Here is a 7,824-nt window from a genome sequence, read left to right on the forward strand (position 1 = left end):
ATGTGTTATAAGTATATAGTAAATAGAATTTTATCATTTTTTTCTTAAAGAAATTTTAAAGAGCAATTCAATAATAAAAATGTATTTTATATTTATCCAAATAATTACCATTTCTGGTGCTATTAATTCCTTTGTTATTAATTCCTGCTTGTAATGATTTTTCCCAATATTTATACGTCTGCAAAACTATATAATTTACCATGTTATTGGGCTAGAAGTGACATACAACAAATTGCACTTATTTTAAGTGTACAATTTGATACATTAAACGTATATACATCTATAAAAATACCAATATAATCAAAACAATGAACACGTCTTCATTTATACTTAATGTGATTATCAATATATTTAAGTTTATAATCTTACAATTTGTTTTATGTTGGTCCCATCAATTCTTTTTTATGTTTAACTCTTCATCTATAGAAATTTGGATTGACTAATTTTATAATTTTATTTTATTTTGTTGGTTTTATGAATTTATAACCTACACTTTAGGGTTTATAGTATATGATATACCTCTTTCACTTATCAAAGTTTGATAAGTGTATAATTAAGAATAAAAAATATAATTGCATATATCCTCCAAGCTCTTATGGTATTTTGCCAAACAAACATCTTATTTATACATATCCTATGGATTACAATGTACATTATTATTTTATTTGTTTTAACAATTACTTATTTTTTTAAAAGAATTGAACATCACAAAGCAATAATATATATTTACCACAGTACTTACCATTTTTGTGTCTTTTTTTCTTTTGTATAGGTCTATATTTCCATCTGGGATACGTTTTTAAGTTTAGAGAACTTTTAACATTTCTTACAATGTGGGCCTCTTATAGGCAGTCTTTCCATTTAAGTGTGTTTAAATCATTTTTATTACATGAACATTTTTGAAAGGTACTTTTTCTGAGAATAGAATTCTAGATTGACTTTTTAAAAATATTTCTAGCAGTACTTTAAAAATAATCCTCCAGTCTTCTCACCTGTATTGTTTCTGAAGTGAAATGCATGTCATGTTTATTTTGATTCTCTGTATCTAATGTTTTTCTACATTCTTTAAAGAGTTTTCTTTTTATTACTGGTTTTGTAAAATATAAATATTCGTTCACTGGTTTAGTTTTCTTTTTTTCTTTTTTCCTTCGTTTATCTCGTGCTTAGGGTTACTGAGCTTTTGTTTCTGTGTATTTAAATATTCTATCACATTTGGAAAGTTTTTGGCCTTTATTATGCCAATAATTTTTCTGATACCCTTCTGTCTTCTCTCTTCCAAGGATACCAATTACATGTATTTTAAGCTGCTTAATGTTGTCCCTAATTCAGAGATACTTTTACATTTTTAATTTTTTTTCCTTTCTATGCTTCATTTCGGATTTTCTTATTTCTATGTTTTCAAGTTCCTTAATATTTTATTTTTAAATGTCTAATCTGTTCTTAAACCATTCAGTGTATATTTCATTTCACAAGTAGTTTTCATAACCTGAATTTCAACCTGAATCTTTTTTATAACTTCCAGGATTCTTTTTGAATTTGTGAGCATAAAGAATATGATCATAATAAACATGTTTTTGTTCTTGTCAAATTATTCTATTATTTGCACCAGGTATGAGTCGATTTTCATTAATTGCCTTTTTTTCTCAATAAGGATTATATGTTTCTGCATCTTTGAGTGCCTGCTAATCTTGGATTGGCTTCTAGACATCGTGACTTTTACATTACTGGGTACTAGACACATTCATTCTCTTACATTTAATCTTTATTGGTTCTTGGATGCAGTTCATTGAAAACAGTTTGATCATTTTGGTCCTTAAACTTTTAAGATTTGTCATCAGAGTGGTGTTTAATCTAGGGTTCACTATTCCCCACTACTGAGGCAAGTCTCTTCTTTTTACTTTATCTGATGCCCTGTGAGTTATGAGGTTCTCTAATACAGCTGGTGGGGACAACCATAATTTCTTGCTTTATGTGAGTACCACGTACAATTTCATTACTCATTTGTGGACATTTCTTTGCCCGGTCACAGGTAGTTTCTTCACATTCACAATTTCATTACTCATTTGTGGACATTTCTTTGCCCGGTCACAGGTAGTTTCTTCACATGTATTGATCATACATGTAGCTTGTCAGGAATTCTTTATAGATCTCCAGGGTCTCCTATCTCTCTGTCTGTCTGTCTGTCTGTCTGTCTGTCTGTCTGTCTGTCTGTCTATCTGTCTATCTATCTATCTATCTATCTATCTATCATCTATCTATCTAATCTTTCATCTATCTTCTATCTATCATCTATTATCATCATCTATCTATATCTATCATCTATCTATCATTTATCAATCTGTCTATCAATCTATCTATTATCTATCTATCTATCTATCTATCTATCTATCTATCTATCTATCATCTATCTATCATCATCATCTATCATCTATCTATCATCTATCCCTCTTTAGTACTCTATGTACTTCAGCTATCTTCTTTCTCTAGACTTCCAGCTCCACCTCTACGTTTCGGGGAGACCTGCAAACTCTGCCTGGTTTCCTTTTCTGGCAAATAGCTTGGAAACTCTCTTTGGGTGGTAATATAGGGTAATAGTAGTGCTCATTTATTTATTTATTTTTGTTCCTCAGAAACCACTGTCCTTGTTGCCTGATGTTCAATATCAAGAAAACCAAATTTCATATGTATTTATGTATTTTTTCAGGAATTTTTGTTTGTTTGTTTCATGTAGGAGGGTAAATCTTCTTTTTTACTATCATTCTTTTTACTCATAAATGAAAATTCTCATATGGTCTCCTTAACCAATTACCTGTATTCAATTTTCAGATGGTATTTTATGTTCATTTTCTCTGAATTCCAAAACTGTCTTTCTTTGAATTTTAAATTTTGCTACTACTTACCTGTTGCTTTTACATGCAATCTAAAATTAGACATTGTGCTAAGTGCTCAACTCTCCATCTAAGATACAACAACTGTATTAATATTTCTTGGATATTTTTACCCAGCAATCATAATCTCTGCATTACAATAAAGCATGATCCCAATGAGTATTATTCATCACAATATTTAGTAAATTTTACATCATCCTCTGGTTTTGTGATAACAATGATCTTGAACGGACATGAGAAAGAATGATTTCATGAGATATAAATAGGTACCAGCTAATACTGGAATGGGTTTGAATAGCAGCAATTTAGTGAATTACCTTACAAAACACTAAAAAACACATTAAAGTGTCATCTGTGCATTTGAGAATAAAGGGTAAATTTATTTTCTATGGCTTTCAAAATAGCTATCTTTCTGCTCTGAGATGCAGAATCATGATGATCATGTGCTCCGCTTTCAGTTAGCTAATAGTAGAGAACTTCAAACTTAGAGCTGGAGAGTTGATAGATTATGGGGATGGGGAAATGGGAATGTCCAGTATGAGAAAGTCACTTAGATAGTAACAGGATTCTTTTTTTTTTTTTTAATTCATATCTCAATCTTGTCTACTTCATTGTTAGTAAATACAGAAAAAAAAATTGGAGTCAAGCTTGAATATTTTAAAACCACACTTATGTGCAAATATGACTCCAGAAACAACAGTTAGGAATGCCTGAGTAAAGTAAGGTATAAGTTAGGAATAATATACTATTAGGAGCCATTAGAAGCCTGGTGATGAATACTTTTATTGCCAATCTAGCTCATCCCTGCCAATACCTTTATGCTGTTACTAGGTAATGGCTTGAGTTTTCTGCATCCTAATATTTCTACTTAAAATGGTATGCAAATCTGTTTCTTTTTATTTCAAGACATCAGCTAAATATTTTAGAAGATTTAACATAAACTTATCACCAAATATGAATTATTTTAAACATTATTTTAAAACATATGACTGTTAAAGACATTGATTTGATTTAAACCATCAACAACTTCACAATAAAGTATGTAGCAAATATTCTACCTATTAATTACTAAAAACAACATGCCACTCCTGCTTCTGAATACAGAAATAAGTTTGGTCACTTTCCTTGGACTAATGCATAGTATAACCTATAATATTACAAAACAAATCTACATTCTTTGATAATAGGGAATTACTAAATTATTAGTACTTGACAGAAACCTACTGCACTACTAAAATATAGTATGAATTCCTGTATTATTTTAACTGCTGTTTTCCAGTTGCTGTTACTTTTTAAAGTGTCATTTACTTCTAGAATTTTGCATTTTCATAGTTATTAAAGATTAGTTATCTGCTTTGTCTACCTGTTGTACTACTCCCTGACCTCCTGGTTTCACTAATCTGAGCTCACAATTATTACATTCCTTTATATATTCTTTTCAAGACTTTATTTCATTTAATCATCTGATTTTAGGTCTTATTCTTTCTAAATTCTTCTCATTCTACTCTAATCAATAAGAGAATCATTGTATCTCAGCCATATATTGTAAACTCCCATTATTTTTATGGTTCTATTTTTTTGGGTTTTCTAGTTTCACATATTGGGAAGTTGTACTACACACTCTGGTCTCATTACAGATTGTTCTTTTACACTCTGTCTTCTTGGACTCTTATTTCTTAATGTGCTATGTACTCTCTTTTGCTCTCAGTTCTCAATAATCTTCTTAGCTTTTACCATGAAATAATTATTAACTGTGTATTGTGGATTTTGTTAGAAAATTAATGTTTTTTTTTTTTTTTTTAGGGCTATGGCTTTGATCAGTGTGTGGCAGAAAGGTAAAACACATGCATTTTACTGACAAAATGCCAGGATTCGAAAACTTAGTCAAACATTTTGGAGAACTTTACTGTTTGAAACTCCAATTTATTCATCTAGAAAATGGATACTCAAATAATTTAATACCTGTTGTGAGTTGAATTGTGTCTCAAAAAAGATAATGTCTAACCCCCAATACCTCAGAGAGTGACCTTATTTGTAAATAGGGTCATGATAAATGTAATTAATTAGGATGAAGTCACAATGGAACAGGGAGAGTCCTTAATCCAATATGACTGGTGTTCTAATAGAAGAGGAAAACATCTTGTGAAGACAGAGGCACACAGGCAGAATGATATGTCATCATGGAAGCAGAGATGAAAATACTGCAACTGCAAGCCAAGGAGCACCAAGAATTGCCAGCATACTACCAGAAACTGGGAAGAGACAAGTAGGATTCTTCCTTAAAAGTTTCAAAAGGAGCACGACCTTGCTGACATCTTGAGTTTGCACTTCTCACCTCCACAGCTATGAGACAATTTTTAAAATTGTTTTGTCATTCAATTTGTGCTAATTTGTTACAGCATCCCTAGGAAGTTAATAATAATATATTACCTTGCAATGTTGTCTTCATGAGTACATTAAACATTATGTGATAGGAATCTACTTCTGAGTCTGTCTTATAGAAGTGCTCTAAAATATTAAGTGTTGTCACTATTATTCCTAATATTTGCTCTTACAAATATCAAACATTTTTTTTCCCATGACTCTTCAATTTCAGGTATGAAACTAATGTTTCCTTCATGGGTGAGCTATAGGGGGCAAAATAGTCATATTTAGTATGCTAAAGTTTGAATCACATTTAAACTATTTCTACCCCATCAGAAAATCTCAGAATATTTAAATACTTCCTGTCAAAACACAATTAGTTTGCAACTATATTTCCTATTAATATATATTAAGAATTTCTAATTTTCCTTACAAAAATCATATTTTGAATTTATCTAAAAGCATGTTGTGGAGAAAGGTTAGAGTAAGGTGGAAGCCATTCACCTTTTTCTAATAAAATGTTGTGGCACCGCTATGGGATTTGTTGGTCTGTTTGTCTTCCTAATAGTGTTGTACTCCACTTCTGTCTTTGCCAGCCATTCTCTCAGATAATCCTGTCCTGAGCAGCCAATACTGGAACCCAACAGATGGAGAGCAAAAGGAAAGTCCCAGAGGAGAGCCTCTGAAGAAATCTAGAGGATCAAAGACATGCAATTAGCAAACTTTGGATCTGACAATGAAAACTTAGAACTTATTCAATAAATGTAAAATTTATGTGAGAGAAGAGTAGGTATTTTCACTCTTAAGGATGCATCTGCAATTGCAATTATTCAAATAATTAAGATAAAAATAAATAATTAAAAAATGTCACCTAATTCATGTTAAGATATAATGAAACAATTCTCCTAGGTCTAAAATTACTCCCTGAGAGTGAGTTAAGCAACAGGGATGCTGCATTAACTCCACCACAATAATATGTCATCTCAAATCATCAGAATCCCAATTTCTCCAGTGGGAAATCATACCCTAGGAGAATATGACTGATTATACTTAGAAATATTCATTGTGATGTTTTTTAAAATGATCCTTGAAGCTTAATTTTTCATAATACATATACATAAAATTTACCACACATAAAAATATTGATTTTCTTTCATATTATTCTTATTGTTCATGACTTTAGAATGACAAAGTTATCACTTATAAATTAATTAACTTATTTTTTTTAGATGAGACAATCCTTGGTTGACCTCACAGATTGCAAGGACCTTGTCAGCTTATAATCCTTTATTTTTAAGTTTTTTTTTATGCCTACAGCACCTAGTCTTCCTAGGTGGTCTCCCATCCAAATACTAACCAAGCCCGACCCTGCTTAGCTTGAGATCAGATGAGATCGGGCTTGTTCAGGGTAGCATGGCCGTAGACCAAAAAAATAATCATTTATTAAAAATCAAATAAATTTGGCAAAAAAAAAATACATTCTTTGAAACATTTATGTAGATCATTCACACAAAAATAATTTGAGGAAATAATAAGTTCATAATCACAATCAAGTATGTTCTAATGAATTTATCCTATATTACTGTTAATAGTTGTATATGCTCATTAGAGAAAAAAGACACAAAAACAATAGCAGTACAACTAAAAATAGTATTTGACAGACTGCATTGATCCTTTAGTCTACTGAGAACAAGTAACCATTCTAGCCACCGAATCTTACATAGGTAGTGATTTAAAATAAAAGATTGTGTAAACAAGTTATAGTTTAGAACTTTTATCAAGAAAAATGCACATGTTTGAATCACTCTTAAGTGCATATTTTAATATATTGTATATAGTTTATTAGAAATTTTAAAATGTTGAATAAATATAATATTTTGTAACTTTAATTTTATTAGTAACTACAGGTAAAACAGTCAAAAATCAAACAGATCCAGAACCAACTCTAGAGAAAAGCCCTGCTACATTTCAATAAAAATGTCAATATAATTTTTTTAGCACATGTGTGATAAGAAAGCTAATTCCAGGGTATTTAAAAACACTACAACACGAATTGGGTCCTTCTTTACAGGCAAACTGATTACACAGACAATAGTAGATAAGGAAGCTTGTACTTTTCATTTATACTACCTATATTCAGTTAGAAGCTCACTCACTAGTCTGTTCAGATAATTGATTATCAAATGACTCTGAAATGTTAAATTTTAAAAATAAATAGATCTGGCATGTTATATCTGTTGTGTATTTTTATTGCATTTATTGTATTTATTATATTTTATTGATGCATAATTTAAATAATATCCTATTAATTTCAGGTATACATCACTGCAATTTAATGTTTATATACATTACAAGATAATCCCCATGCTAAGTTTAGTTACCATCTATGGCCATACCGAATTATTACAATACTATTAAATGGCAAACTTGAACTTTTTAAAAATGAAATGTGCACAATATGCATGATTATTCTTCAGTTCATACCTGCATCTCTAACAGTACTGAACAATTATTTATAATATATAATAGAGATATTATAATTATTATATAGAGATAATCTCTTTAACTACCA

General features: G+C 30.2%; 1 pseudogene; it reads right to left on the reverse strand.

Moving 5' to 3' along the window:
- Positions 1–6,560: 6,560 nt before the first annotated feature.
- LOC111737439 lies at positions 6,561–6,677 on the reverse strand (annotated as a pseudogene).
- Positions 6,678–7,824: the final 1,147 nt, after the last annotated feature.

Source organism: Pteropus vampyrus, unplaced genomic scaffold, assembly GCF_000151845.1.
Source record: "Pteropus vampyrus isolate Shadow unplaced genomic scaffold, Pvam_2.0 Scaffold26, whole genome shotgun sequence".
Classification (NCBI taxonomy): domain Eukaryota; kingdom Metazoa; phylum Chordata; class Mammalia; order Chiroptera; family Pteropodidae; genus Pteropus; species Pteropus vampyrus.